The sequence below is a fragment of the Elephas maximus genome, chromosome 7 (genome assembly GCF_024166365.1).
Source record: "Elephas maximus indicus isolate mEleMax1 chromosome 7, mEleMax1 primary haplotype, whole genome shotgun sequence".
Lineage (NCBI taxonomy): Eukaryota > Metazoa > Chordata > Mammalia > Proboscidea > Elephantidae > Elephas > Elephas maximus.
The window spans coordinates 87576727-87593518 of record NC_064825.1 but is presented as its reverse complement, the minus strand read 5'-3'; the positions used below and the strand labels follow the sequence as shown (position 1 = coordinate 87593518).

The 16792-nt window shown below is 43.8% G+C and overlaps 1 protein-coding gene across 1 annotated transcript in view; it reads left to right on the top strand.

Annotated features, from left to right (window-relative positions):
* The first annotated feature begins 2154 nt into the window (after positions 1–2154).
* Positions 2155–16792, top strand: part of LOC126079669 (uncharacterized) — a 202421-nt gene continuing 187783 nt past the window's right edge. Inside the window, exon 1 of the mRNA XM_049890818.1 lies at positions 2155–2382. The gene's annotated coding sequence lies outside the window, so the exon portion shown is untranslated. The remainder of the gene's footprint in view (positions 2383–16792) is intronic.

The following is a 16792-nucleotide window of genomic DNA, read 5'->3' as shown; positions in this document are numbered from 1 at the left end:
AACCTGCATGAACATGTTCAAAGCCTTGGTTTGGAAACCAAGGTGATCACAGACTCTGCTTCCATTTTACCCAAGGAAAGCTGTGCTGCTGATCAAGGCCTGAGTGAAACAGAAAAAAAAAAAACAAAACAGCAGGGTAGGAGGCTGTCTATCCCAATTACAAACAGTCCAAGATTAGTAGAAGGCACACAGCATAAACCACCTATAGGATGTGAGCGGATAAGATCACAGTAATGCAATAGGCATGTTCCTGGCTGGAAACCCCAGGTTCTGCTTGGTGCGACTTGTTTCAGCCAACAAACAAAAGACTGAGGTGGGAGAGTAGAAAGGCACCTTAATTTTGTGGTGCAAGGAAAGGAACAGTCAGGGCTGCTGCTGCTGCCACCAAGACTGCCCATCAAGGGTGAAAGGGAAGGTTACTTTTAAGGGGTTTACAAGTAAGAAGCTCATACAAGTTACATCAGCAACATTCTTAATCATACTACACAGGCACAATGGGGTTTATATATAATTTCATGCATTGCATGTTCAGAAAATGGCAATTTAACTCTACCCAGAGGCAGGGAATTTACTGCGTATGAGGTACTTAATGAACTAAAGGTTATTCTGAATGCTAATATGGCATCTAAACAGGTTTCTGCCAATTTCCTCTAGTTTCGGGCACCAGTTAAGGAGAGGGGAACCAGAATTTGTATGTAAGGTATGGGGCATGCCAAGCAAGCTGCCCGAGGCAGCGGAATTTTCTGCAGCCTGGGGACCTCTGTCTTGGGCATGTTGTTGCTGTTAGTTGCCTTCTAGTTGATTCTGACTCATGGTGACCCCATGTGTGTAGAGTAGAATTGCTCCATAGGGTTTTCAAGGCTGCGACCTTTTGGAAACAGATCTCTAGGCTTGCCTTCCGAGGCACTTCTAGGTGGGTTCAAACGATCAACGTTTTGGCTAGTAGTTGAGTGCTTAACTGTTTGCACCACCCAACCGCCTTGCATTATGCACTGTTCTGTTTAAAAAAAATTATGACTCTGAAATATGGCAGTTTGTTTGGAAATCAAACTTCATAGTTTATGCTTTTTTAAAGAATATTTTGCACTTGCTGAGAGTTTTGACGGAGTGTTCCAGAAGGGAAAGCAAGCATTATTTCAAACCAAGGGCCGAGTCTTGTAATTCTCAAGCTTTAGTGAGCATAAGTCTCACAAGGCAAGCTTGTTAAAATGCAGATTCCTGGGCCTCATCCCCCCTAATCTAACTCATCAGCTATAGTGCACATCCCAAGCCCTGAACCTATAACAGGGACTCCCAGGAATCTGATGAAAATGGCTTACAGAGTGTTTAAGCAGTAGTTCTCAGGGTTGCTTGAATCCAGAAACATCTCTGGTATCCCCTTGTTACCTGTTACAAATTGGGGTTAAGGCTGAGTACAGCTTTTATTATCAAGCAGGGCGCCAAACCCTGGCGACGTGCTCTGGTGACCCACCTCATGGCAGTTTTTATAGAGGTGTGTCAAGAAAACATTTGGGAAGGTAAGGCTTTCTAACATGTCATCTGCCTGGCTTTTTCTTCACTGGGGTTACTTAAAATGCATGCAAGCCCTTTAGAAAGCAAGGGCTGTCGCTGGGCTGGAAGGCTACATAAAGCCTAGGAAAGAACTTTTAAAAATAGAGACTATTTAAAAAAAAAAAAAAAGCTGGCTTGCTCTTTGGCCCAAGGAATCGGAAATAGCCATTTACAGCTCGGAAGCACATTTTTTGGGGAGTCCTGGTGGCACAGTAACTCGACGGCACTGGGTCTGGGTGGCACAGTAGTTAAGGATTTGGGGGTTTGAATCCACCAGCCCCTCCCTGGAAACCGTATGGGGCAGTTCTACTCGTCCTATAGGATCACTGGCCTGCAACAGGTTTGGTTTTTGTTTTGGACTGTTCTTCACTGAGCTGACTTTTTGGGGCCTAACAACTCTTTTGAGGCCTGTCTTCTTGGAGTAACTCTGAATCTGATTAAATACACAAATATTAAAATTTTCGACCCAACCTAGAGGCTTGGCTGGTGGCTCAGGTTAAGCCTGGTGAAGCCCTCACAGCTCTCTCAGAGTTTTATTGAGAGCTCTATGAGGCGCCGTCTTCGCCACAGAGGGGCCCAACTGCCCTGCCAGTCCTGCCCCGTCAGGCCGCCAGAAGCAAACCGGGCTGCCCCCGCGCTCGTCGGTGCTTGGGTCTAGGGTTGCGAGCGGCAAAATCCAACTGAAACCCGGAGCGGGGCGGTTGCTGAGTCTCGGGGCACGGGGAGACCGGGCTGTCGCTCTCCCGGGCCCGGACAGCGCGTCACGCGCGACCTGCCCCGCCGGGCCCGCCCCAGAGTCCCTGGAGGCGCGAGCAACGCCAGCTGCCGAGGGTAAGTGCACCGGGCCCCGGACGTCCGGAACCCCGCGCCGAGCAAGCCCGGAGAGTCGGGGCGCACGCCGTGTCCTCTGTGCGCCCGGGGCGCAGGTCGGGGCTCCTGGCCGGCCCAAGCCCGCCGCTCGCCACCCCCGGGGCTTCACATTTAGATTCCCCGTGGCTTCCCTTCCGTTTCCTCTTCTCTTCCGCCCTGGGAAGGGCTACGGTTCGAAAGGGGCCTTCAAATGCGCGGGGAAACCTCTCCTTCGTGGTGGGGGGCCGGAAATGTCACTCGCCACAAGCTCTTACTCCCCGTCCTTCACTTGCTGCCCGTGTACACTTTGTCGTTGCACAGCCGGGGCCACGTGTGGGTCTTTGCAGTTTTACCCCATTTGCCCGGCCGGGAGAAGCTGCCTGCTTTCTCTTTTGCTCAGCACACAAATCCCTTCTAGAAAACACACCGGAAGGGGGAGCTTTGGGTCAAACTAAGGCGCTTCTATCCAAAAAGGCCCGTCTCCCGCGCACCTGGTTTTAATAAGAGCCTAGGGAAACATATGGCCTGGAGCCTGAAGAATCCCCAAGAAATTCTGCCCATAGAGAGAGAGAAGGGTGCACGAGAACTGTACGGGCGCAGATGCAGTGCACAAGAGCTTGCAAAGACTTGGTGCACCTTTCAACTTGAATTGTAGTCTTGAGAGGATGTAGAGATGTTGGAAAAGGGATGTAAACAACATTTAAAAACACGTTTATTAACATTGAGAACAAGGGGACTGCTCGTCTGTGCACAATGTATTCTTTCCCCCCTGTTTTAATAACAAAAAAGAAATACAGAGGAACAACCACTGCCGCTTCGTACACTCCCATCTCCGGAATTCACATGCACAGATATTTTTACAGAGTTGCAAAATAGAGGTACACGGTATTCTTATTTCACATTCTGGGACAAGGGAGGAGGGAGAGAAGGCAAATTACATCCCAACACGAGGGAAGTCTCCTTTCTGGAAAAAAAAAAAAATCTCACAATACATGACCCGGAAGTTAAGGGTGTATCATGCTTTCAACTTAAATAAGTTTAAAGGACGTGAAAGACTTTAAAAAGACCCTTTTGAGTTTATGGATATGTAAGTAATATGTAAGTATATATTCACAATTCTCTTTTTGTGTATTTGTTTAAAGCCAAAGAGAGAATTTTCCAACACAGCACTTTGATCTTTACTCACTTAAGGAGACAACTTACTGTATCTAATGCTAAGGGTTTTGAGAAAACTAAGTTTCAATAAATACCTTAAGCCCCAAACCCAAAAAAAAAAACCTATTGCCGTCGAGTCTATTCCGATTTATAGTGACCCTATAGGGACTCTATAGGGACTCTATAGGACAGAATGGAACTGCTCCATAGAATTTCCAAGGCTGGAGTCTTTACAGAAGCAGACTGCCATATTCTTCTTCCTTGGTGCAGCTGGTCCGTTCCCACCATTGACCTTTCCGTTAGCAGCCAAGTGCTTTAACCACTGCACCACCAGGGCTTCTCTTACACCCTTAGTTAGCAATTAATCAGAGGATTCAGAGTTTGCACTTCTCTTCCCTCTGCCCGGAATGCTCTAACCTTGCTTTCACATGGCTAGCTCTCAGGTCAACTATCCAGTTCCCTGACTACTCTGTGTCCACTGTAGTGCCCACCTCCATACCAGGAAGCTGTTTTGTTTTTTTCTTCATAGCACTTATCATGACCTGAACTCATTTATTTATAACCTGTTGATTATGACATGAGGGCAGGAATCATGCTGTTTGGCTTGTTGTAGCCTAGAAACATGTATCACTCTTGCCATTCTCCAGGCCCTACCAGGATCACGTACTTAGTAAGTACTAAAAAAAAGTTTGTAGCACACAGTGTAGCCACAGGAGTGTTTACTAAGAGAATGTGACTCTCAAGAAAACATCTTTAGCCTCCTGTCCCCCATCCCTACCCCTCAGTGGCTCGGGTGCAGTGTAGCTGCTGTGTCCCAGACCAGCCCCAGGAGGTATGCCCTGGAGGCAGTGAGGCCTCAGACAGCTTTTCTGAGTCCAGGTTTTGGACTGCAGAGCGACTGAGACTCCCCCAGAGGCTTGGGGACTGCTGGCCACACAAACCCGCTCACCCTTTAGCACTTCCCAGTGCTTGGCTGTGTGTGTGAAGTTCCAAGGTTCCCTGTGGGGGTGGCTCGTGAAAGATGCTGTGTTTATGTTGGACGCCAGGCACTGGGAATAATTAGGGGAGTGACGTGCTGCTGAAGTCCAGGCCTTTTCTTGTGGGATGGGCCACGAGGCTGCTGACTGGCCTGCTTGCTGGCAAAAGCCACGGATTCTTGTGGATTCCTGTGTGGTTCATGTCTCTGAGGAAGCCTTGATGAGATAGAGGCTGGGGCTGGGGGCAGAACAGTTTGGAATTTCCCGTTTCCTTGGGGATTGACTATTGTTGAGAACCACCCTGGGCAGCAGCAAGGTGGAGTGTCTGGGCCTACTTAGGGGCTGGATGTCTGTACCTCAAGGCCATGCAGGGCTCCCAGGGTCTTACAGGCTCTTCTCTGGCCTGTAGAGTGGGGCAAGTACAAAGAGAACAGCAGTTAAGAGGAAACCTGACCTCCTGGAAACTTAGTTGCAAGCAAGGAGGACACTTTTCCTTAAGCTCTTCAGTGCCCAGCAAAGTGCCAGGCACAGAGACATTCTTCTATAAGTGTTTGTTCAAGCATGGTGCGTGAGAGTGCCCTTCAAGCTGTATTTCAAGCCTGGATGTGTCATGGGTTCCACAAAATACTTGACTTGATAGAACATAGATGCTAGAGGTTAACTGCATGGGTTCAAATACTGGCCCATCCACTTAGAAGCTCTGTGTCCACAAATGTAATATTACAACTCTCTGTCTCAAACTTCTTATCTGTAAGATACAGACAGTAAGAGTATGTACATCATGGGGTTGCTCAGAGGATTAAGTGTGCTGATGTTTGTAAAGAGTTTAGAACAGGGTCTGGCACATAGTAAGCAAGATGGTGTTAAATAGAAATAAAATAAGGAAAACTGAACAGTTACCTCAGGGGGAGAGTCAGGGATAGGATCAGGGAGGGGTACAGTGGAGTAATGGTCACTTTTTCTTTTTTAAACTGGGCGGGTATTTGGGTTTTATTATATGGCTATTCTTTATATATATTTTATGTTTTCATATCTGCTGAATAATGATAAAAACATTGAAATTGCACATTCCCATGTGTCATATACTGTATTTTAACACACCGATGACCGTGCCACCTATCTTGTTCTTGTACAACCTCACCAAGGAGGGACCATTATTATTTCCAGTGTACAGTTGAGGAAACAGATTGAGTGACTTGTGGAAGGTCTGTGCTACTAAGTAGCAGAAGCAGGATTTGTATCAGAGCTGGTGCTCTTAACTGCTCTGCGTGGCATTTCCTAGGCGTCACTATATAAAAGGTTGGACCTGAGCTTAAAAAAAAATGACATCCAGGCCTGTGAATGTTCAATTGTGTGATTTATCTGTGCAAATTAGGATTTTCTTAATGTTGAGGAATCCAGTCAAAATACAAAAATAAGCTGGATACAGAAACGGCTGACTGCAAAGTGCCACCTTGACTCTCTGCTTCCAATTTTATATTCGTCAAAACAGCTTGTTATTGCCGATAATTCACTTAATAGTAAATGTGATAAATTTTAATTTAGAATAATTATGTATAAAATGAGGTACTGCTTATATGTGTTGTCATCTGTTTTATGTATTACGCTTCATTAGAAAAAAGTGGGATATAAGAAAGGATGAAAAGGAAAAATCGAATATCACTGGCTTAAGAATATAAATGAGATTTAGAAATTTCATGGGGGTATGAAGCAGGGCTACATGTTATTCAGTAATTCAACAAGTATCTATTAAGTGCTTCTTATGCATAAAGCACTGCATTAGGCACTTTGGAAAAACAGAGGGATGAATGAGAGAGTTTGATATCCAAGGCTGTTTGTAGTCCTTCAATGTGTAACACTAATACGTAGCTGACTGTATTGAAACTCATGTTGTTGTTGTTAGGTGCCGTCGAGTCGATTCCGACTCATAGTGACCCTATGCACAACAGAACGAAACACTGCCCCGTCCTGCGCCATCCTTACAATCCTTGTTGTGCTTGAGCTCATTGTTGCAGCCACTGTGTCAATCCATCTTGTTGAGGGTCTTCCTCTTTTCCGCTGACCCTGTACTCTGCCAAGCATGATGTCCTTCTCCAGGGACTGATCCCTCCTGACAACATGTCCAAAGTGTGTAAGACGCAGTCTCGCCATCCTTGCCTCTAAGGAGCATACTGGCTGTACATCTAAGACAGATTTGTTCGTTCTTTTGGCAGTCCATGGTATATTCAATATTCTTCGCCAACACCACAATTCAAAGGCGTCAATTCTTCTTTGGTCTTCCTTATTCATTGTCCAGCTTTCACACGCATATGATGTGATTGAAAATACCATGGACTGGCGCACCTTAGTCTTCAGGGTAACATCTTTGCTCTTCAACACTTTAAAGAGATCCTTTGCAGCAGATTTACCCAATGCAATGCATCTTTTGATTTCTTGACTGCTGCTTCCACGCCTATTGATTGTGGATCCAAGTAAAATGAAATCCTTGACAACTTCAGTCTTTTCTCCGTTTATCATGACGTTGCTCGTTGGTCCGGTTGTGAGGATTTTTGTTTTCTTTATGTTAAGGTGTAATCCATACTGAAGGCTGTGGTCTTTGATCTTCATCAGTATGTGCTTCAAGTCCTCTTCGCTTTCAGCAAGGAAGATTGTGTCATCTGCGTAACGCAGGTTGTTAATGAGTCTCCCTCCAATCCTGATGCCCCATTCTTCTTCATATAGTCCAACAAATAATATGAGAAGCTGGACTCTTGAAACTCATACCAAAAAAAGAAAAAACCCAAACCCGTTGCTGTCAAGTTGAGTCCTACTCACAGTGACCCTATAGGTCAGAGTAGAACTGCACCATAGGGTTTCCAAAGAGCAGGTGGTGAATTTGAACTGTTGACTTGTTGGTTAGCAGCTGAGCTCTTGACCATTGTGCCACCAGGGCTCCTTGAAACTTGTAGCACTAATTAAAGCTGATTGTATTAATAAATATGAGATTTTTGGGGAATTCAAAGAAAAGATCAATTACTTCACTAAGATTCAGCATTTGAGCTGGACTTGGAAGCTGGGTAAAGACAAGGGGAAAAGAGAAGGCTTCAAACATGATTGAGGATGAGCAAATGTGTGGTGGTAGGAAACCTTGAGGCTTTTTGGGGAATGGGAAATAGTTGAGTTTGTCTAGAGTGTTAGGTTCCTTGTGGTGGGGGATGAGGCTGGAAGGACAAGTTGGAGTGAGAACTGCAAAGAATCTCTCATGCCAGACCAAGGGGTCTGGCCTTCCTTATCCAGTAGGCAGTGGAGAGCCTCTAAACGTTACTAAGCATAGCTGTGGCATGCTCAGTGCTGTGCTGTAGGAGCATTCTTTTGATGGTCGTTATTGTATTACTAGAGAGTAGAGAGCTAAGAAATATGGAGACCAAATGAGGAGGCCATTGGGATAGTCTGGGGCTTACGCTAGCATGATGGCAGGGGAGATAGAAAAAAGGAGGTTGATGGAACAGGTAGAGCTAAATTTATACTTTGAATGTGTTAACAAAAGGAGAGATGAAAAAGGCTTTAAGGTTTTGAGATTGAGAGTCACTGACAAAACAGAGGAGTCAGGAGCAGGAGGGACTAGGCGTATGAAAAATGGCCAGTGGGTGTGGAGCTGAGAAAGTTGGAATTCAAATTTCCATACTGCAGGACTTCTCAGGCCTTTAGAGAGCAAGCAACATTGAGTATTTTCCAGGTTAACCTCAGAAACCCCTCTTCCCCCCTCCCCAATTATTTCTCAGAACAGAGTTTGGGGAAATATATCAACAGACCAAGCCCACCAGTAAGGAGAAAGTCAAATGTCTTGGACTCTCAGGCTGTCATCTTTAACAACATTGGTCCTATAGCATAGCAGGGAAACATCTTACAATAAGGCCCAGTGTCCCAGGACACTGGGCTCTGGGACCTGGGGCAGTTGCATTTGCCTGTCTCTTCAAGCTGCAGTATTAGGCCCTATTTCCTTATGTCTTGGATTTATAGCACATGGAAGGTGCCGTATCAACTTCGAAAGGAAGACGAGTGAGATTTTCACACTCATGCCTGAACGGTTGGGAAATTGCTGGAAATTTCTTAGAAATACTGCCCTCTTCCTTCTGAGGGCCTCGAGGAGGGGGAGGACCAGTTCTATTATTGGATCTCCACTTCTGCTCTTGTTTAGGTGTCGTTTCCTGTAGAACAGAGTGCTTGAATTTTGAAGCATCATTTATGATATTTAACAATAGATCATCCAAACTCATTTATCCCTGGGTCCACTGTATCCAGGCGAGTGCTCCAAGGGACATTTGAGGACATATTCCAGTTAAATCACAGGCTCTTCTGCTAATTGCCCCCCTCCCCACACAGTGGTCTTAAGTTCTTTAAGTAGTCCCTGCCTGCAGCTTGCTTCTATAGCAGGTGGAGAGGCCTTTTGGGTTTGTTTGAGTTGATAATAGAAGATTGCAAACCATTCCACTAAATCGAGATGGGAAATTGGGCCCATCAAGCTTTAGAGAAAAAAATGGTGTTTTAATCCCAATTTAAAAGGGAACTCAGCAGCAGTTCTGTACTTGACTGTGAGTCTTAGCCATGGACAATAACCAGTGTTTCCTCGCAGGAAAAAGAATCTCTTTTATGTTGGCAAGTGAATGGGGTGATGGTGGTGGTTAGTAGCTCAATGCTGGGGCCGCTCTGCTTCCCAGGTCTTTTGTGAGGCCTCTGGCATTTGGTAGAGGGGTTGAAAAGCCAGTAGGGTTATTAGATATGTAGGCCCAGACCCCACGGAGAAGGAATTTCGGTGTTTCCCAGGTACATGCTACTTTAGGGGCTACTGTTGATTCTTAGTTTTAAGTTAGAAGAAGGGATTAGGATAGAGTTTTGGTGGAATGAGGGAGAGGTGGAACCCACCAGAGTCCCAGCTCAGCCAACTTCCCATGCCCCCCCTTCACTACTTTTCTCCTTTCCGGAAGAAAACAAAATAATTTTGATTGAGCTATTAGGTGTGGAATCATTTCAAGGCTGTTTGGGAAGCAGACGTTCAATACTTTTTTTTCTTTTGCCACCTTCATAGGGAACCAACTTTACTGTTGGAATCCATCAGTTCCCAAAGTGTACGCTGAGGCACCCTAGGATGCTGCAGTAAACTTGTAACTGAACAAGGGTTTTTGTCTTGTCTGTCCTATTAGCTGATTGAAATAAGACTGATGCTACATCATCAGTTGCAAGAGAAACAGGAAGTGGAAATTTATTGTTTGCACAGGCAAGGAGCAACGTGGGGCCTAGCAGCTGAAGGACCACCCAGGCTCCCAGCCCCAGGGGAACTTGGAGCTTTTGTGCCTTCCAGTCCCCAGGGGGTGGGATTGGTGCCCAAAATATGACACCCCGGTCCCTCCCATGTCCATAGTTGGGGATCCAGGTGATGAGTCATTTGCAAAGGAAGGGAACTTTTGCTTTGCAAATGGCTTCAGGTGCAGCTGTGTGCCAGAGAACATCTTCTTCTCTAGGGAAGTTCAGGTCTGGGGTCAAGTTTGGGGCCACTGGCTCTTCAGGTCCTGCACATGCACCAAGATTCTGGTTTGCACATGCATGGGATTTCGGCGCCAAATTCAAACTGTGGTTAGGGCCCCCACGGCAAGGTCGGGCTGTGACGCGGGGGGGGAGGGGGAAGAAACTGTGGCAAGCGGGGAGAAGCCTTGGTGGCAGCTTCAGACTCACAAGGGTACCACGGGATATTTTAAAATCTTGAGCAATACTAGTCATCTGTGGGGCACCCCCTGTTATGAATTGAATTGTGCTCCCCCAAAAGAAATGTGGAAGTCCTAACCCCTGTACTTGTAAATATGACTGTGTTTGGAAATAGGGGTTTTCTTTTATGTTAACGATGTTATCCAAGAGTAGGGTGGGCTCTAAACCTAATCACTTCCAGTGGTGTTTTATAAAAAAGGGAGAATAGACACAGAGACACACACAGAGGGGAGACAGCTGCCATGTGAGGACAATTCTACAAACAAAGGAGCACCAAGGATTACTGGCAGAAACTGGGAGAGAGGCCCACAAAAGGAATCAACAAGGCTGAGGCTGTGATTTGGACTTGTCATCTCCAGAACAGTGAGAAAATAAATTCCTGTTCTCTAAAACCACCCAGTTGTGGTGTATTTTTGTTAGGCCAGTGCTAGGTAACTAAGACACCCACAAATTACTAGCTCGAGGTAGTTCATAGTTTCAACATAAGATTGATTGCATTCCTTTCGATGATGTCATCTCTTCGTGGAGCTGGGTTTTCAGTGGTTGCTCCGATAAAAAGTAGGAAAAAAAAAAAGTAGGTACCTCATGAAACTCAGTGTGGGATAGGAAATAAGGATAGTGGTGTCCAATCTGATTCCAAAGCTTAAGAAGTTGTCCAGTGCTCAACTGGTACATATATTCCATTAGCAAGTAATTGTGGTTATTTAAGAATGATATAAAAATACTATTTTTTTTTTCAGTTATGTGTATTATCTTCTTGAACAACTACTGGTTGTTAGGACATAAATAGTTATTAAGTTGTTTGGCCCTAACGACTTAATAAATGGAACTGTTTTGTTCGAAGGATGCCGTAAAAAATTACTGAGGCCCTAAGTCACTGTGTATCAAGAAAGTTTGGGAATCCGTGCTTTAATTCATCAGAAAATAGCCAAAGTTGTGTATTCTAAGTATGTCAAGCATGGGAATGGAGAAGAGATGACAAGAGGGATAAACCAGAAAGTTTTGCAATAACTTTGCAAATAGCTTTATTTTTCTGATTATAAAATTAATATGTACTGCTTCTAAAAAATCCAGAAAAGTAAAAAGTGGAAAGTAAAAACTCCCCTAGGGTTTTCTCCCCCTCCCCCCACTCCAGAGATAACAGCTGCTAATATTTTGGTAACTATTTTTCCAAATTTTTTTCTGTGTGTTTTTCAGAATAGATGTTTTGCAAAAATTGGATCATATCAATTCTGTTTTAAAATCCACGATATTAAAGCTGTCACATGAATAGACATATGCACACCCACATTCACTGTAGCATTTTTCACAATAGCAAAAAGATGGAAACAACCTAAGTGCCCATCAGCAGATGAAGGGATAAACAAACTATGGTACATACACACAATGGAATACTATGCAATGATAAAGATAATCTGCGAAACATAACATGGATGAATCTGGAGGACATTGTGCTGAGTGATATAAGTCAATCACAAAAGGACAAATATTGTATGGGATCACTATTACAAAAACCGAAGGAAAGGTTTACACACAGAAAAAAACAGTCTTTGATGGTTATGAGGGAGCGGACGGGTGGGGAAGGAAAATCACTACCTAGGTAGTAGACAAGCGTTAATTTTGGTAATGGGAAAACAACACACAATATAGGGGAAGTTAGCACAACTTGACCAAGGCAAAGTCATAGAAGCTTCCTAGACACATCCAAACACCTTGAGGGACCAAGTCACTAGGGTCGAGGGCTGGGGACCATGGTCTCAGGGGACATCTAGGTCAATTGGCATAACATAGTTCTTAAAGAAAATGTTCTACATCCTACTTTGGTGAGTAGCATCTGGGGTCTTAAAAGCTTGCAAGTGGCCATCTAAGTTACATGTATTGGTCCCAGCACGTTCAGAGCAAAGGAGAATGAAGAAAACCAAACACGCAAGGAAAGTATTAGTTCGGAGGACTAAAGGACTACATGAACCACAGCCTCCACCAGCCTGAGCCCAGAAGAACTAGATGGTGCCCACCTACTATCACCAACTGCTGTGAGAGGGATCACAATAGAGGGTCCTGGACAGAGCTGGAGAAAAATGTAGAACAAAGTTCTAACTAAAAAAGGAAGGCCAGACTTGCTGGCCTAACAGAGACTGGAGAAACCCTGAGAGTATGGCCCCTGGACACCCTTTCAGCTTAGTAATAAAGTCACTCCTGAGGTTCATCCTTGAGTCAGAGATTGGATATAAAACAAGACTACAGGGGCACACCAGCCCAGGGGCAAGGACTAGAAGGCAGCAGGGGACAGGCAAGTTGGTAATAGGGAACCCAAGGTTGAGAAGGGAGAGTGTTGACATGTCAGGAGGTTGTTAGCCAGTGTCATAAAACAGTAAGTATACTGTTTAATGAGAAACAAGTTTGTTCTGTAAAACTTCATCTAAATTACAATTAAAAAAAAAAAGACAAAACAATAGAGGGTCCCAGACAGAGCAGGAGAAAAATATAGAACAAAATTCCCATTCGCAAAAAAGAGACCAGACTAACTGGTCTGAGAGAGACTGGAGGAACCCACGAAACTATGGCCCCAAAGACCCTGCTAACTCAGAACTGAAGCCACTCCCAAAGTCCAAATTTCAGCCAAAGATTACACAGGCCTATAGAGCAAACAATAACACATGTGAGGAACCTGCTCCCTAGTTCAGTCAAGTATACGACACCAAATGGGCAATACCTGGCCAAAAGCAAAGATGAGAAGGCAGGAAGGGACAGGAAAACTGGACAAATGGACACTGAGAACCCAGGATGGAAAGGGAAATGGGGAGAGTGCTGACACATTTCAAGGATTGCAACTAATAATCATAAAACGATTTGTGGATAAAACTTTTTAGTGAAAAATTAATTTGTGCTGTAAACTTTTACCTAAAGCACAGTAAAGTCAAAAAAAGTTACTAAATAAATACAAACCATTTGGGGTGGGGAAATTACTATATTACAGCCATCTTTCCATATCAACATGCATAGATGTATAAGGCATATATATTTGCTTTAAGCAGATTTGCTGATACACTTTCCAAGGAGAAAAGCCTCTCAAGTCTAAAACCTTTACTAATTTTGTAGGCTGATTCCACCAGTAGAGTAGCTCAACCGTGCCCCCTTGTGGCTTGATGCATTATTTAACATTTTTGTTCAAATGTATTCGTGTAAGGCCTTGTGTGGGGGATACAAAAGTGAATTAAATAAGATACTTTCAAGAGGTTCACACTCTATCAGGAGAATTTAGACACATAATTAAATAGCTATGAACGGAAGTATAAAATAATTATGTATCATAAGAGAGCTACAGTTAAAATTCTCTAGGAGGAAGAGGTTAGTCCATCTGTGAAGATTAAAGATTTTATGGCACAACCACAACAGCTACAGCAACAACAATGACAGCAGATAACATTTATCGAGTGCTTATCATGACCGGAAGCCCTGGTAGCGTAGTGGTTAAGTGCTATGGCTGCTAACCAAGAAGTCAGTAGTTCAAATCCACCAGGCGCTCCTTGGAAACTGTATGGGGTAGCTCCATGCTGTCCTGTAGGGTCGCTATGAGTCAGAATCGGCTCGACGGCAGTGGGTTTGGTTTATCATGAACCAGGAACTGGCTCCTTGTAGTGTTCTTTACACTTTTCATTGCTTTTGGCTCCCATTGAGTCATAGTAACCCCATGTGGCAGAGTGGAGCTGCCCCATAGGGTTTTCTTGGCTGTAATCTTTACAGAAGCAGGTAACCAGGCTTTTCTCCTGCTGCTCTCAGTAAGCAGCTGAGAGCTTAACAGTTGCACCGCTCAGGCTCCTGACTTTTCATAGAAGAGGTGCTATTTCTCTTGTCTAGACCTTTAACTGAAAACCCTGGTGGCGTAGTGGTTAAGAACTACGGCTGCTAACTAAAAGTTCGAATCCACTGGGCGCTCCTTGAAAACCCTATGGGGCAGTTCTACGCTGTTCTTTAGGATCTTTAGGGTCGCTGTAAGTCGGAATCAATGGCAACAGGTTTTTAGACCTTTAACTGTGGGTAAAATTCAGACTTGGAGAGGTGATGAGGAGATGGGAGGGAGGGGATCATATTCCAGGCAGAGGAGCTGCAGGAGCAGAGTCTTGGGTGTCTGTAGAGAGAGGAACTGGCCTTGCAGATTCCTTGGAGCAAAGTGGAACTGGCATTAGGAAGTTAGGCTAGGGCCTTAACTCCCAGGCTAAGGAGTGTGACCTTACTGCTGTTGACAGGCAATAAGAGCCAGTGATTCAAGCATTTTGATCGGGGGAGTAATTTGATCAGAGCTGGACTTCTGGAAGATTAACCTTTCAGCAGTGTAACAGATGAGTGACTCAGGGTGGAGGGACCGGTTAGGAGGCTACTGCAATTGTCCAGGCAAGATACAATACAGCTCTGAAAAGGTGCAGCAGAAAATGGAGGGAAAGGAATGAATCTGAGTTTGAGTAGAAAGCCAGCAAGGACAGGATCTCTTTATTAAAGCCACAATACCATTTGGTGAACTTTGGAAGTCTGCACACCCAAGGGGCTTGTTCTGTTTGGACTAAAAAGATGGATTCTCTATGTTTGCATGCTGATTTCTTTTCCTCTCCGCTGAGAAAATAATTAAGGACACCAGCTACCCATTACCAGTTGCCGTGGAGTTGGTTCCAACTTATGGTGACCCCATGTGTGTCAGAGTAGAGCTGTGCTCCATAGGGTTTTCAGTGGCTGATTTTTGGAAGTAGGTTGCCAGGCCTTTCTTTTGAGGCACTGCTGGGTGGACTTGAACCTTCAACCTTTTGGCTGGCAGCTGAGTACATTAAGGTTTGGACCACCCAGGGATTCCATCTCTTATAAACCTAGTAGTAAATGATTCAGATACTTTCCTCCCAGTTCTTTGATATCACCAGCTTCACCAAGGGTAGGTGGGCATTTCCTGCTTAGTTTGAGGGCCTCTGATGTGGAGAGAAATGATCCTATTATATTGATCTCTCCTGGTACATTTCCCTAGTAACTAGTGAACTTCTCTGCACTTCATTGGGCTTCTGTAAAACATTGTTCTTTGAGAAATTGTCTTGAGTTATAACACACCGATAAGTAAATTCAATTGGGAAAGTTAAGTTAGGTGTTTCTAGGATATCCAGGGCTTAGAATTCAAGAACATTCAAGTGGCTTTTTTCTCCAAATGCCAGAGAACATGCTGTTGCTCATGGGCAAAGAGGTGTGACCGAGTATCATATATAATATAATATGATAGAGTTTGTAAGTTTGTGGATCACTAATTAACACGCTTGAGCTATTTCAAACTTCGCTGGAATCATAATTCAAAACTGATTTGCCGTCAGCATAGACAGCAGTGTCATGTTTCAAGTCCTATCAGATTACAGTTATGTAATTTACCATTTTTTAACCATTTCAATCACATTCTTGTTAATAGGATCTGTGTTTTAACATCAACAGGCAGATTGCATGGTTCATGTCTAGTTGAGTTTTTATGGCTAATTGGGCACATATGTACGATACTAACCCCTCTATTTAGAAGTGAAGGTTTTTAGTAAAAATGAGCAGATTTTTATTACAGGCAGCTTAGTTTCATCGGCTTAAGTAGTTTTTAAAACATGAACCATTTTTCAGGCCAACTGTATCTTGATGTGTTAACTGTATTTTTTTTAACGTACATTTCTCTCACTAGCTTAATGGGAATTCACAAAAATCATAGCCTTTTAATTGAAGCCAATATGTTTCAGTGCCAGATATTCTGACAAATTCCAATGAACCAAAGAAGACCACATTTCTGAAGTAGAAGTGTGCATATGGGACCCTTCAGAAGCCTGAGAGAAATCCCTGATGGAAGAATTTGAAACAGGAAAAAGATTAATAAAAATAACGTCAGGGTAGTTTTCAGAATGGCTTAAATAATGTGTGTAGTGAAATAATTTTCTACACCAAAGGGTGATTTGATTGAAAAATTGAGACCCTTGCATAGTCTTAATACTATGAAGTCTGAATCTGATTTTGGTCCATTTTGAATTAATAAAAGCAACCCATGGTAGTTAACGTTTTCCAATCCTTAAATTAGTACAAGTGACCATATTTTCCCAAAACTAGTATAGGTGGTCTGACAAGGGAATAAAATATTTGAAATTTTAAGGATCCTTGAAAATCTGGGATGGACAGTCATTATAATATAAGCGGGAGCAAAATCACAGGATACATGTGGTTACAGTTTGGTCGAACAGAAAGAGCCTGGGACCAGAAGTAAGATGATTTAAATTTTAATTCCAGTGGGACTAGGCAAGTCACTTAATCTTGCAATGCATCCATTTTCTCAGTTGTGAAAGTGTTCATAACTACCTTAATTTATGAGGTTATCGTGAAGATCTAATAAGCTCTTCTGTTGTGATCGCAAGGGTTTTTATTGGCTAATTTTCAGAAACAGGTCACCAGGCCTTTCTTCCTAGTCTATCTTAGTCTGAAAGTTCCACTGAAACCTATTCACCATGGGTAATGCTACTGGTATTTGA